Here is a 14,742-nt window from a genome sequence, read left to right on the forward strand (position 1 = left end):
AAAGTACTGTTTTCCAAGAATTGCTATATTTGAGAATGATATAAGCATTTTAAAAGATTTATATTATTTTAATTACATGTATGTGTGTGTTTCTATGTGTAGATATGTGTGCATGACAGCCAGTACCCATAGAGCCCAGAAAGGGATGTTAGATCTCCTGGACCTGGAGTTACAAGAAGTTGTGAGCTCTCTGATGTAGGTGCTAGGAACTGAACTTGAGTCTGTTAACCACTAAATCATCTGTCTCTCCAGGACCCACACAAGCATTTTTAGCCTCCAGCTCTCTGGACTATTTCAACAATACTGAATTCAGGTTAGGAACCATGCTGAGGTTTGTTTGTTAAAGCTTTCTGTGTGACAGACACAATCACACTGGGGACATCCTGCCCATGTCATCCTCTCTCATTTGGGGAAAACATCGCTCTTGTTTTATATTACAGTTGGCTACAGCTAACTCTAGGAAACCAGCACTCTTGTTTTATATTACAGTTGGCTACAGCTAACTCTGCATTCCTCTGGGTGGACTCCCGGGTTGCCTGGAGGCAGCCTCAGTGTACTGGAGGTGGTGGTGGGGGGTGTTGGAGGAAGAATGGGGAGTGAGGATGGGAATGGGGGGCAGGTGGGAGATTCTGCTTCCTACTCTACTGGCTATGCTGTGCTTTCTTGGCATCTGTTGATTTAATGGGGCTTGGACTTCAGGCAGGCATGCTTCTCGGAAGGCTAAATATAGAAGGTAAAGGATCCTATGTTTAATTTAAAAGATCATTAAATGGAACTTCATTTGAATATGTCCCTGTGCCTTCTAAGTTAATGAGGTCAAGTTCGCCTTGGAGCACCTCTCTCAGAAGATTGTGGGCAGACTTCTCTCCAATAAGGAAGCTCTTTAGGTCAACCCACTGATGTGGGAAGGCAATTCTTCCAGTATTGACTTTTCTAATTTGTTCAACTAGTTGGTTCTTAAGGAAATTTTTTTCTTTGAAAAATTAGAGCAGTGATAGCCATATGTTGGCAAGCACAAAAATCACCCAACTATAAAGGAAAAAAATATATATATATACAGATTCTCAACCTCCTATCCTCAGAGACTTTAGGGTGGGTCTTTACATATGTGTATATGTGTGTGTATGTGTGCATGCGTGTGGGTGCGTGTGTATGTGTATACATGTGTGTGTCTATGTATATATAATATTGTAATACATAGTAACACACATACTTATATATGTATATATACATACTTTTTTTAAGGAGCTTGTCTCAAGGACAAGATGACCTTGAATCTGCAATGATCCTTCCACCTCTGTCTCAGCCATGTCATGTGACCTCACTCAGGTCAAAAACCTATGTTAAAATAAGTATCTTTCCTTTACCTGAATTCAGGTACAGCATTAGAATATCCTCTAAAAACTTAGGTGAGAAGATCATGCCTGGGGATTTTATGTGTTTTGGGGTGCCCCGTAGCTGGTAATTAGTAAGGACACTGAACTTCAAAGCAGACATTCTGACAGAAAATGGAGCTTACTAAAATTGTAAGAGGGAAAATTATCTAACTTTGAAATGAGGCTTCTTTTCATTGCCTGTCTTTTAAACGACAACTTTTATGAAATGACTCACTGGAGAATTATCATGGGATAAGTGTGGTAACAGTCATTAATATTCCGGCCACAAATGCAATTCATTTTGTAAACACCAGGCTCTGTGAGTCGTGAAGTGCCGGATGTAATTGCATTCTGCAGCAGCGAGGCTGTGTGATGGACCCCTGGGTGGCCATGGGGGGTCTCTCCCCTCAAGCCCCGAAGAGAAACTTTAATGTCTACAAACGCAGAGATGGAAACATCTCTTCTTCCTTCTGTCTTGTTTTCTCAGAGCTGTTCAGTTCTATCCAGGACCAAAGAGGAACGACCAGGGCAGTTTTGCTGTTCTTGTTTTGTGTTTCACTTGTGGTCCTAGCTGAGTCAGAAACCACTCGGAGCTATTTGGTGTGATGTCAGCAGCAACCTGCGCTTACTCTCTCCACACATGCAGCAATATCCTGAGAGCAAGAGGGGAAGTGTGACAGCTGTCACTCTTTGTCACTGTTGCCTTTGGCTTTTTCCTGAGGCTTTAGCCTTTGCTTTGAGGGAAGACACGATACACTGACCACTGTGTCCACCAAGTGTATTTTCTTTTTTATTTCGGTTGCTGCTTAGCTTTTACTGAACATAAGATGGAGTAGCACTGTGGTCCTGGAGAGTAGAATAAAAATGAAAATGATTTGTAAAGCTGCCTTGTGTCTTTCTAGCAGGGTGAGGACTCCTGGTCATGTCTGAGCCTGTTGGTGAATGGGACCCAGGAGTGATTCTAGAAGACCCGATGGTAGGTATGGGAGCCTGGGCAAGGCACTTGATTGTTATGTCGCAGACATCCCGCTCTTTGCCTGTGTTAAACTGTATTGTTCATTAGAGACTTGCTGATAACACTTGTAACGAGCCAGAGGGAAGCAGGCCTTGCTGCTGCTTAATTTTGGGAAATTGATTAAGATGAATTTAAGATTATGCCCATCCTAGAGAAAAATGAAATAGCTCATTATGAAGAGAATGGACTGCTTGCTATTACTCTGATAGGGAGCAAGTTAATGAGCAAATTCATGTGCGGTCGAAGCCAACAGCTTCTTGGTTATTTGCATTTTGTGGGGTGGTTTGCAAAGCAAAGAAAAATTAACCCGTGATAAGAAGCAAGCGCATGTTAAGATAGACAGCTTGAAAAAGAAAATGGAATTGTTAACATTTTCATGTCTGTGTCTCCAGGCCTCTCTCTCTCTCTCTCTCTCTCTCTCTCTGACATTTTTGGTGGTATGTTTTATATAATGCTCTGAATATTGCCTCTTTTTCATCACAAGGAAAACTTTTCACACATATGAATTGAATTTTTTGCATAATGCAACTCCTATGCACTGTACTTGAACTGGTCTTTTGTAATTGGGCATTTATTTATAATACCCTAATAATCTTGGTCAACCACTGAAGGCTTAATATATTTGTGGAAAATTCTGCATTTCCACAGTTAAATGAAAGCACTAACTTACTTCTTCCCGAGAGTTAGCTGTTGGGCAAGAGCACACAGGTTGAGGCGATGTTTGCCTTGGAAAGGCTTTCTGGTTATAACAGGGACAACCAATTCTTTCCAAAGTCACTTCCACATTTGAGGTTAGGGGACAAGACATAGGGGTAGGATTGGTTTTTCAGCTCCATATCTGGCACACTGTGGTGATACAAAGTAACAGGTCTCAGCTGGGTGTATTATCAGTAATGTTCCTCATAGCCATGGTTGAACAATGTCACATGGAAGAGAACCCACGAGAAACCCATGTGACAATGAAGTGATTGTGGTTTAACATAAAAATGCTTTGGAGGAAGAAATTACAGTGTCAACCTTTCATCAGGTTTGACATCTTCCGGTTACAGAGTTTAGTTGGGCAACTTAGGAGCAAATTTGGGGTAGAGGGGAGAAAAGAGTTTTACAATGAAAGTATATTGTGATTAAATGAATGAATACACGATTCTGATTCTCCAATTCTCTGACCCAACTATGTGTCTGTCAGTTCAATTCAACTAAAGGTTCAGTCCCACAGGACAGTGGTCACTGCAGAAGCAGGTACCAGGGAAGGGCTTAGGCCACTCAGGCCTCTGTCCACTTGACTGTAAGTCTGGGAATTTCCTCAGCACATACCCTATCGTGATAACAGAGTTACTGGAACATGAGAGCCAAGAGATGGTTTAAAGACCAACCAGGATCTGCAAAAACCACATCAAGAGAAAGTGTATTCAAACTGATAATAGCAACACAAAGGGGAAAATGATTCAAAATTTCCACATAAAATCTCCTTCAAAACAAGATTGACAGTTGACTTTTCAACAGAAATGCCAAATGCCAGAATTCAAAAGGATGATTGACATCTCTAAGACGCTGAAAGGAGATGACTAGTGGTATACAGGAAGAAGAGATGGCTCCGTAGGCAGAGTACTTGATCCACAAGCATGAAGGCCTGAGTTTGAAACCCAGCACTCATGAAAAAGCTGAGTGGGACACCATGTATCTGTACTGTAGCCCCAGGGCTGTGACGACAGGGATGGGTGGTTCATTTAAGCCCATTAACCATCCAGTCTAGCCAAATTGGTGAGGTCTAGGTTCAATCAGGGACTTCATCTAAAAGTATAGGGTGGAGAGAAACTGGAAAAGACATCTGACACCTCTGGTCTCCACACGTTTGTACAAACATGTACATGCACACCTATAAACACACACACACACACACACACACACACACACACATGCACACACCACAAGAAACATAAGATTTACACTTCCGTATGTAGTGGAAATATCCCCGTGAAGCAACATAATGGTAGGATTAGACAAACAAAAACAAGAGAACTCATTTGCCAAAGCACTCTGCCAAAAGAAAGCCTAAATAATGCTTTGTGGAAAAAAAAAAGGATGCCTTCAGTAAATGAGCTCAGATGGAAACAAAATAATGCAGAAAAAAGAAAATCGCCACCCAGTGGGAGTCATGTGAGAATCCCACTAAGTGTTGTGTATCAAGAAGAAAAAAGTGACAAGACCGTGTGTTGTTTAAAAACATGGAGGAAGTGATGATACAGGAGAGGATAAGCAGGAAGGCAGCACCGTGTGACTGTACCGTCTGAGAAGCAGTAAAAGAGCGGGAGCCTCTCAACATATCCAACATAAACACACATCCCTACTATGGGAAAAATCATAAAGGCAACTTAAACTATTTGACTGGCATCGAGGATGTGGTTCAGATGGAAGAGTGGTGCTTGTCTAGCATTCACTGAGCCCTGAGTCTCTGAGTCCCCAGCACTTCGTTAAATGGATGTGATACCTGGAATATCAGCATGGAATGTAGACATGGGATGGTCTGGAATCCAGGGCCATCCCAGGCAATATAGCAAATTCTGAGGTCAGCCTGGAGTATATGAGAGCTCGTCTCAAAAAGAAGATAAAAATAGTAGAAGGAAACTGATTCAGAATAAAAAGAAAGGGAAAATGTAACATGTAGATAATCACCAGGGGTTATATCTAACCCAGAATGTTTCAGTAATGACACTAAGAAAACATGAATTCAATAGTCCGATGACAGTGACAAATTATTACTATTTATACAGAAAAAAATCGGAATCTTCTGATACGCTCCTTATAGAGCATAAACATTACAAAACCCAGACAGCCAGAAAAAATGATGGAAAAAGATACATTAGTGCAGCTGTAAACCAAAGATAGCTCACCTAACTAGTCTAAAATAAAAGTGATTTTGAAGGTAGTAATCCTAGCACAAATAAAGAGGTATTTCATAAGGTAAATATGCTCTATAAAGCACACCCAAGGAACCACTTGATTTCTACCAACTTCTGAGTGATAAAGAGAATATAGAGAATTTGAGAAACATACTAAGAATATTGGAGTGATTGCCTTACACAGACCCATCCATCACTAAAATAAACAAAAGCATTCTTTTCCAGCAAACGGGATACTTGCCAAATGTGATGGATAATAATTGTGTCCCATTGATGCGATCTAGAGTCACCATGGCAACGAGCCTCTGGAACATGAACCTCCATCTGTGACAAAGTTCCTAGACTGGGTTAACTGAAGTAGGAAGACCCACCCTAAATATGGGCGACACCGTTTCATGGACTAGGGTCCTGAGCTGAGTGAAAAGGAGAGGCACAGTGAGCAGGGAAGCAGGGACAGGGTCCTGAACTAAACAGGGTGGGAAAAGCAGGCTGAGTGCTAGGATTCACCTGCAGGGCTTCCCAACTGCAGATGTGACATGACTTGTATGTTCCCGCTGCCCTGACTTCCAGCCAGGATGGGCTTTCTCCCCTCCATCTGTGAGCAGGAACAAACCCTTTCTCCCTGGAGCTGTTTCTGTCGGCCATTCAGTCACAGTGAAGAGATAAAGTAACTGACACACCAGACTTCCTATGTGCTGGACTGGAACGAGTCTTTCTCTGTTGCGCCAGCCAGCTCTCCAATAATGACACAGAAACTTATTATTAATTATGAAAGCTCAGCTTTAGCTTAGGCTAGTTTTTAATGAGCTTTTTTTTTTTTTTTTTTTTTTTTTTTTTCCTCTAAGTAGCTTTGCGCCTTTCCTGGAACTTGTTCTGTAGACCAGGCTGGCCTCGAACTCACAGAGATACGCCTGCCTCTGCCTCCCGAGTGCTGGGATTAAAGGCGTGCGCCACCACCGCCTGGCTTTTAATGAGCTCTTATAACTTAACCCATTTCTATTAATCTTCCCTGCTTCTTCCCTGTCTCCTGTTTGTCTAGATTCCCCTCCTCTTCCTTTCTCTACCCGGAAATCCCTCTGATACTTCCTTCCTAGCTATTGGCTACTCAGCTTTCTATTACACCAATCACAGCAAATACATCTTTACACAATGTACAAATATCCCACAACACTGGGCTGTAAAGTTTAACAGATTTCAAAAAGATTAAAGGTTTGTTTCTCTGATAAAAGTGGAATTAAGCTTGAAATAAAATGACAATATACCTAGCTGAACAATAGGCAAATTGAGGAAGTTAGGAAACGGATTTCAAATTCAGGACGTTAGGAAGTAAATGTCAAATTTCCCATGTTTGGAAGAAAACAAATTACAATATAAAATAGACAAATACTTAAAACAGAATAATAATAGGGTACAGTATGTGAAGATATTTGCATACAGCCTAACTAAACAAAAAGAAAATATGCTTCCTAATGGTCACCTTAGGGAAAAAAAAGAGAGAGAGAGAGAAACATACAAACCAGTTTTAAAGAAAATGCTAAGGAAAGAAATCAGTTCCTATCAAATCTACAACAAAGAATTAACAAAGTAATTTTTGGAAAATTAATTAAATATATAATCCCCTACCAATATCAGGAGGAAACAGAAATTATCAATATCAATAATACAGATACTACAGACATTCAAAAATGAAAGCATACTATGACAATTCTGGAAGGTAACTCTCAGAACATGCATTAAATATATACATTTCTTTAAAATCCTTGGATCAAAAGAAATAGAAAATCTGGACAGTCCTATAGCAAAAGTAAAAGAAACCTGTGAAGCTCAATGTTTTCACAGGTAAACCCATCATCCTCTGAGGCTCCACATCGTGTGTATCCAAATTCTTCTACTAAGTCCCAGTACTTGGTCAAATTCTTCTACCCAGTCCAGTACTTGGTCAAATTCTTCTACCCAGTCCAGTACTTGGTCAAATTCTTCTACCAAGTCCGGTACTTAGTCACACACTAAGACTGGAAAGAAGAGTTTGACAAGGTTCTTACCTCTATAATGTGAATGGGTAACAAACCTGTGAATATGTTCTCAGAATGTCCTGTGTGGCACAGCTACAGAGGCATGGGGACAGGGTCATGGCTGCATGTAGTTCATTTGTTCTGGCAGAAACTGGGTATCTTTGTAGGGCATGTACTTCTCAATTGCCTCAGATAGTAGGTAGGAGAATCACTGAGGCAGAGAAAAAATTCTGGAACTGGGCAGTTTGGGAGGGGAAAGTGCCATCCAAAGGCTCATCTTGAGTGTGCATAGCATGCTAACTAAGGTCAGGGTAGGCAGCCAGGCACAGCAGATAGAGGCACACAAAATGGGTCAGCAGCAAGGACCGCTTCTTCTTATCCCTTCTTCTGTGTCTGCTGGTGTCCTGCAGGTGAGCATTGCCTTTGTACTCTCTGCCCATCTGAGGCAAGGTGAACAGTATTTGCATGCCACTAGCTGGAGGCAGTGTTGTAGAACATTATTTCAAGGTGTGTTACTTTTGTTTATGTTGCCTTTGTTTAACTCTGTGAAGTTGTGTTACTGTGCCTGTCTAAAACACCTGATGGTCTAATAAAGAGCTGAACACCAATGGCAAGACAGGAGAAAGGATAGGTGGGGCTGGCAGGCAGAGCGGATAAATAGGAGGAGAAAGTGGGAAGAAGGAGCCAGAGAAGGAAGAGGACTCTGGGGGCCAGCCACCCACACAGCAAGCCACGAAGTAAGAATAAGATTTACAGAAGTAAGAGAATAGGAAAAGCCCAGAGGCAAAAGGTAGATGGGATAATATAAGTTAAGAAAAGCTGGCTAGAAACAAGCCGAGCTAAGGCCGAGCATTTATAATTAAGAACAATCCTCCATGTGTGATTTATTTGGGAGCTGGGTGGTGCCCCCCCCCAAAAAAAGCCAAAAAACAAATAACAACAAGGAAAGAGTACAGAGGGAGTAGGAGGAAGAGGAAAGGATGGGGTCAATCGAGCAGGAGTAGGGTGAGGACATAGCTTTGCCCCATTTCCTTGCTTGCTGGCCTGCTGCCTGCACTGACTGGCACATGACCTCTGCTGTCCAGCCCCACCTGTCTCACTGCCGTCAGGCCTACTTCCTGCCATGTGCTCTACATAGTTTGACTCCTGCTTTTCTCATCTTCACTTTCCTGAAAACTAAAGCACAATCTTCTCGGGCCAGGGCTAAAATGGAAATGTTACTGCATGAGTTGTTGGGATGACAACAGACAGACATTTGCGCAGAAGGTGCTGCCTGACAATCAGATTGCTAGCGAGACCAGGCTATTCCCCATGGGAAGACAGAAGGCAGTAGCCTACAATTATGTCATTATATTGTAGATACTAACTTCCAAAAAGTGGGACAAAAAAAAAATCACAGAAAACAGCAAGGCCTTCCAGGACATCTTATTTATCATGACTGCCTGACTTAGGCTCTTTTGCTGCTGTTGGGATAAAACACTCTGGCAAAAGGAATTTTCAGGAAGAAAGCATTTATTCGGTCCTCAGTTCAGGACACATGCCATCGTGATGGACAAGTCACAAGGGCAGGAGCTTGAAGCAACTGTCCTATTGCATCTGCATGCTGAGAGGCAAAACATGACCAATGGAAACTGCTCGATCCACTTTCTCCATTTTATACAGCACAGGACTCCCCACCTCCCCACCACCCCCGCCCGAAATGGTCCTACCCACAATTAAGATGGTTCTGTCTACATCAATCAATGTAGCCAAACTGTAGCTGTAGCCAATGTAGCCAATCAATGTAGCAAGCACACCCAGAGGGCCTTCACCCAGGTGATTCTGGATTCTGTCAAGTGGACAATTAACACTGAACACCCTACCAGCAAGAACACAGAGTACAGACAACTTTGAACCAGAATTGGTTTGAAATATTTGGTGAAGGATTTCCGTTGCTAAGTCTAGCTCTTCTTATTAAAGAAAGACACTCGGGAAACTGGAGAGACTGCTGAGGGAAGACAATACTGGTTATTCGTGTCCCTTAGGTTGTATTGAGAAAAATGAACGGCTGGAGAGATGGCTCAGCAGTTAAGAGCATTCACTGCTCTTCCAGAAGATCTAAGTTTGGTTCCCAGTACCCACACTGGGTGGCTCACAACTACCTATAACTCCGTTTCCCAGGCATCCAACACCTTCTTCTGGTCTCTGGAGATACCTGAAGACACATGGCGCACACGCACGCGCGCGCGCACACACACACACACACGGAGGGGGGGGGGGAGAGAGAGAGAGAGAGAGAGAGAGAGAGAGAGAGAGAGAGAGAGAGAGAAATAAAACAAAAAATGAGACAAACTAGCCAAGCAATGCAGTTAGAGAGCCAGCATGCTGAAGGAAGGCAATAGCTTGTCACTTCACTCAAGTAGACACTCTTTTCTACCAAAAATCTGGATAAGTTCAATAGTTATTCAAAAGGGACTAGGTTCAAATAAATACTAAAGTCCCAGAAGTAAGGTGAGGACAGCCAAAGACCTTGGATGCTTCTTAATTCCCCGTGGTCAGCTGACCTCAGCCAGACTTCTCTTGTGTTTCCGTCTAGGGTTCTTATGGAAGACAATTCCTCTTGTCCAGTGTCAAGGCTGGGTCTTTTGAGAAGCTGCTGGGCTTCTGACTAGTGTCTCCTAGAATTCCTTCAGCTTAAAATTTTCTTTCTCTCCAAGAGGGAAGCGAGCCAGTCAGAAAAGTCAGAAGTGTGGGGTAAATATGCTACGAGGAGGTTCTGGGCCTCTTTACAGCTGGTTGGCATCATGCTCTCTGGGCTGAAGAAGCTGGTCCACCACCTGCAAACATTTTGTTGCCCTGAGAAGTTTGCTGACCTGAGAAAAACCGGGTTCAAAAAGCCCTTTTGCTTTTCCTGATGAAGGAACTCGATGATAAGGATTTCAGCCAGTCCTTATGAAAATTCCATTTCTTCCCAACCAGTCAAATGTTGATCCAAAATCTATTATATTTCAGGTCTGATGTGATTTGTGAGGATATTTAGAAAAATGTTTTCCAGACTGAATATCAAGATCTTACAAGGTTACTCTTACTTTTGGATCTTAGGACAAGGGAGAAAAACAAAACACACAAAAATCTCATAACAAAGAAATCTGCTTGATTTTGCTTTGCTTAGCCCAATATGTCCTTAAAACATTTTTCTGACCACAGAACCTCTTATTCTAGAATATTAATTGTATCACAGGGGCCAGTAAAAAGAATGTTTCCTTGTGTTTTTAAGCCCCTAGGGGCCACCCACATCCCTGGACCTAGCAGAACCCCTCAACTGTCTTCAAAGCCAGAAGTTCAGCATCCCATGGCGAGTGGGATATCTGAGGTGAGGGAGAGGGGATGCTTTCTAAAGCAAGAGCATTTCCTTGTGTGGTACAGCAAGGCGGTGGCAGGGAGGGAAGCTTGGAAAGAAGAACGCCCTTTTCCTCACGGAAGGAGGCAAGACAGAAAAGGACTACGACGTGTCTGTGGCTTTGCAAATGGGGTGTGAGGAAGTACTTGGTTCCTTCAGAGGGCTCTGTCTTCTCTGTGAAGAGGCCATGAGCGCCGACCGTGAACACGGAATAGCAACTATCAGCTCTCTTGGTTTCCACAAGGGTGCTCAGCAACCCTGGCTAAGGAGTGTACAGTCTGAGAGAGGCCACGATATAACGAGGGGGAGTTAGAGCAAGGGATGGAGGAGACTGACGACTTGCTGAAGCAGCCAGATGGGAACAGGAAGTAAAACGAGGAAGCAAGCTCACAGAACCAGCTCTCTGATATTGTGAGTCAGCCAGATGTGGGGACTTAAAAGGCTCAGCCAGAGAATCCCAGGAGCTGTAGTAGCAATACCTAAATGAGCCATCCAGAAGGATAAGCGTTGTGAGGTGCCTTGATTTTGATGGTAGAACGTGTTCTGAGTGACAGAAAGCTCCTGAGAAGGGCAATAAAAATACATGACCGACGCTTAGCATGGCTGGACCACTGGAGAGGAAGGGTCCAGAGATGGTGGCGGGTAGGATGTAGGGAATTGATACAAATGGTGAAGTCACCCAGGGAATGCAGACCAAGACTTGGTAGACAGTGACGACCAAGGGGAGTTGAGAGGTAGAATCAGAACCCCAAGCCTCAGTGGAGCTGAGGGTTTTACAGGACTATCGGGCGCTGAGGTATGGAATGACAGTGAGAAAGACCAAAAACGTTTCTTCTGCTTCTAGACTCGGGGGAGGTGTCTTCAAGACAGCCATCTGTTTTCAAAATGGGGACTGTCATACCTACACTCTACAGTAAACTTGACTCAGGAAGATAGTGTGTGTGAAAATGCTTGCCACGCATTAAAAAAAATGACTTTGTATATTTGAAAACAATACAATTTGCCATGCACCAGATACTGCTAAATGAATTTTATGTATTGCCTCCCTTTTCCCCACTGTGGGCTGTGAGTTGAACCCAGGGCTTCGTGTACATACACTAAGTAAGCACTCTACCACAGCTAAATGCCAGCCCTGAGTTAGCAAATCTGATGAGGCAGGTTCTGTTACTTCCCATCTGTATTTGTAGGTGAAGAAGTTGGGTGTGATAAGGTCAGTGCCTCACATGGATCTTCCAGCTCGGAAGTGGCAGATGTGAGTACAGTGAAGGTCAGAGCCCTCGTAGCTCAGCCTTGCTGTGCATGTAGGACCTGGGTTTGTATGGCTTTGTTTTGAAACTGTTGTAGATAATCACTGTGAATGAATACCAGGTGGGAATTTTTTTTAAAAATATCGTTTGAGCTGATGTAAGGATAAGGATTATGTCCTTAATTACGTCACCAGCCTGCGAAGGCATCCCAGCCTAAAAAGTGGCCGTGCCCTCTCTGTGCCCTCTCTTTCCACACTCTCTCCTTCCGTATTCTTTCCCCTCCATGCTGTCTGTCTGTCTCTGTCTATCTCTGTCTGTCTCTGTCTCTCTGTCTCTGTCTCTGTCTCTGTCTCTCTCTCTCTCTCTCCCTTTCCCAATAAAGCTCTAGAAAGGTAACCATGGCTCATGATTCCGCCATAGCAACATCCAGTGCTCTCTTCCGTCGGCATGGCCACCGTGGACAGCGGCCAGCCACAAGTGCCGCCGCTTAACCAATATCTTTTAACCAACACTGAGACTAAATTAAGCCGGGATGTAAGCAAAGCAATTTGGGGGTACACACGAAGATCAGTAAATGTGTAGTGTTTATTATGTTTCCAGCATGCGCACTTCATCACCATGTGTATCTATTTCACTTGCAGGACCAAGAATGGAGAAGACCAGACAATAACTTTATGGAGTCTGGTGTCTCAAGTCTCTGTGGCTACTTTGATCTGTGTTATGCTGGTGGGTGGCTATGAGATAATAGAGAATGATAAAAATGGATCTGGAGGCAATGTATCTTACAGTGGACATAAGTGGAAATGGAAAAGAAATAGGCTGGGAAATGTGGGAAGATGGGAAAACTTGTGGGGGATGCCAGGTGCCAGATCCCCTGAACCTACTTGATGGGAACCAGCAAAGGGGAGCAGGTGGAGAGGCTGAGTGTTTATGTCCTTCCTGAATCAGAATGGGCTCCTGCACTTAGTACTGTCTCCAATCTATGGAGGGCATCCAGGGCTAATTATAGTCCAGAGTTTCCAAGAACTCTGAGCTCTTCTTCTCTGATAGGGAAAGAGGAACAGCAGTGATGGCCAAGTCTTAAAGACCTCCCTCTGGTCATGAATGACTCATCTAGACCCCTAAGCTCTCATTTAAAACAGACACTGAAGTCCAGAGTACACATCTCTGTCTGTCTCTCTGGTAGCTCACAGTCTTCTAGAATTCTGCTGCCTGGGTCTGGACACTGCTATTGTTCATGACCACAGGCTCTGCGTTATGGTGGAAAGAGCCACAGGGATTCAGGCTCAAACAATGGGGACAGATATGGGGGGCGTTGATCATCATGAGGGGGGAGTCACTGAATGGGTATTCACATCTCCTTCATCTGCTTGTTTTTTTCACAAGAAAGAACTTGCATTGGTTCCAGCCCTTGAGGGCCCTATAGCATTTTTCCTTACCAAGTTTCCTGGGACAATTGCCTCAGGGAAAGTTGCTTCTTTTCCAAGTCCCAGACCCAAATGACTGTCCTGCATGTCCTCAGTAGTTCTTCCATGGCATTCAGAGCCCTTGTTTCAGAGAAGTGTTTCTGGAGGGTTCAGTGGGCAGCTCCATCTCCTCTCCTTTATTTTTGAAGCGCTTGGTTTCATGAATTACAGGCCAAGACTCTTCCCAGCAGGTATTGAGATGTTTGATTTGATTTGACTCCGCAATGATCCCAAGAATGTTAACTGGCCTTTTCCAGGCAACCCACACAATACAAAGATGACTATGGCTAAAGTCAGTCCCAAAAGGCAGCTAAAAAGTAAAAACATGTGCCTATTGGAAAACTTAATGTTCCCACAGCTAATTCTGCCAGATTCCCTTTTTGAAGCCTTTCCCCAGGCCTGGCTATTCTGATGAGTGTGCTGGCTCCTAGCTCTTTCAAATATGGTTCGTCAGTTTTTCCATGTGAGATCGTAGCATTTTGGAACACAAATGCCTGTTATGTTTGCTGATGGCGTGCGATCTCATGGCCCACAGAACATGTCCTGCACATCTTTGCTCTAATTTTTGATGTGAATTCCAAGTCTCGTCTTCCCAAAGGATCCTTTACAGCTGTTTTCTGATCCAGGAAATCCTTGGACAAAAAAAACAGATCTGCTTTCTGGGATATGAGGAGCTTTTGGAGGGGTAAGAGGTTCCTGGCATGTAACCTGGAACAAGGCTCAGTCTCCCATTCCCCTCGGAAATGTTGACGTCGGCACTATTCTCCAGATGTTCTGCTGGTGTCCAGATTTATGAGTAAGAATCAAAACAGAGCCTGCTCTGTCCGTTAGGGATACAAGGTTTTACAATCATTTACATTCCGTGGGAAATGGTTGGGAAAATGAAATGGTTGGGCCTGTTGGAATCTAGCTTCAACAACTCAGAAAATTCCAGAGAAAATGAGAATGCAGATGAAAGGAAGATTTCACAGTACTATCCATCCAACCAGTAGATGGCAGACATGCATCAGTCTGAAATGGCTGCTGCAGGGTGACCCTGAGTCCAAGCAGTTAATGAGCTTTTCAAGGTAGATACAGACGAATAACTGGAAAACGTTACATTTAAACAATGGGTCCATGAACTTCTAGGCTAAGATTGTTTTCATTGACCTTGGTGGGGATTCCACACTGAAGCAATCCATTTCCCTCTGAACTATGCTTTGAGATGTAATGTATCCATTGAAGTAAACTATGCATTTCTTCCCTCACTCATTCATTTATTCAGTGGCTATTTGTTGATTTTCCGTAGTATTCTAGGTACTGGGTTTAATCCTCAGGCTACTGATATAGAAAAATAGGTAAGCGAAG

General features: G+C 43.3%; 1 long non-coding RNA gene across 1 annotated transcript; it reads left to right on the plus strand.

Moving 5' to 3' along the window:
- Positions 1 to 12,355: 12,355 nt before the first annotated feature.
- Positions 12,356 to 12,622, plus strand: LOC131926731 (uncharacterized). Its single transcript, XR_009383556.1, has 2 exons — positions 12,356 to 12,463; positions 12,571 to 12,622. It is a non-coding gene; the product is annotated as an uncharacterized LOC131926731 (long non-coding RNA).
- Positions 12,623 to 14,742: the final 2,120 nt, after the last annotated feature.

The sequence above is a fragment of the Peromyscus eremicus genome, chromosome 16_21 (genome assembly GCF_949786415.1).
Source record: "Peromyscus eremicus chromosome 16_21, PerEre_H2_v1, whole genome shotgun sequence".
Lineage (NCBI taxonomy): Eukaryota > Metazoa > Chordata > Mammalia > Rodentia > Cricetidae > Peromyscus > Peromyscus eremicus.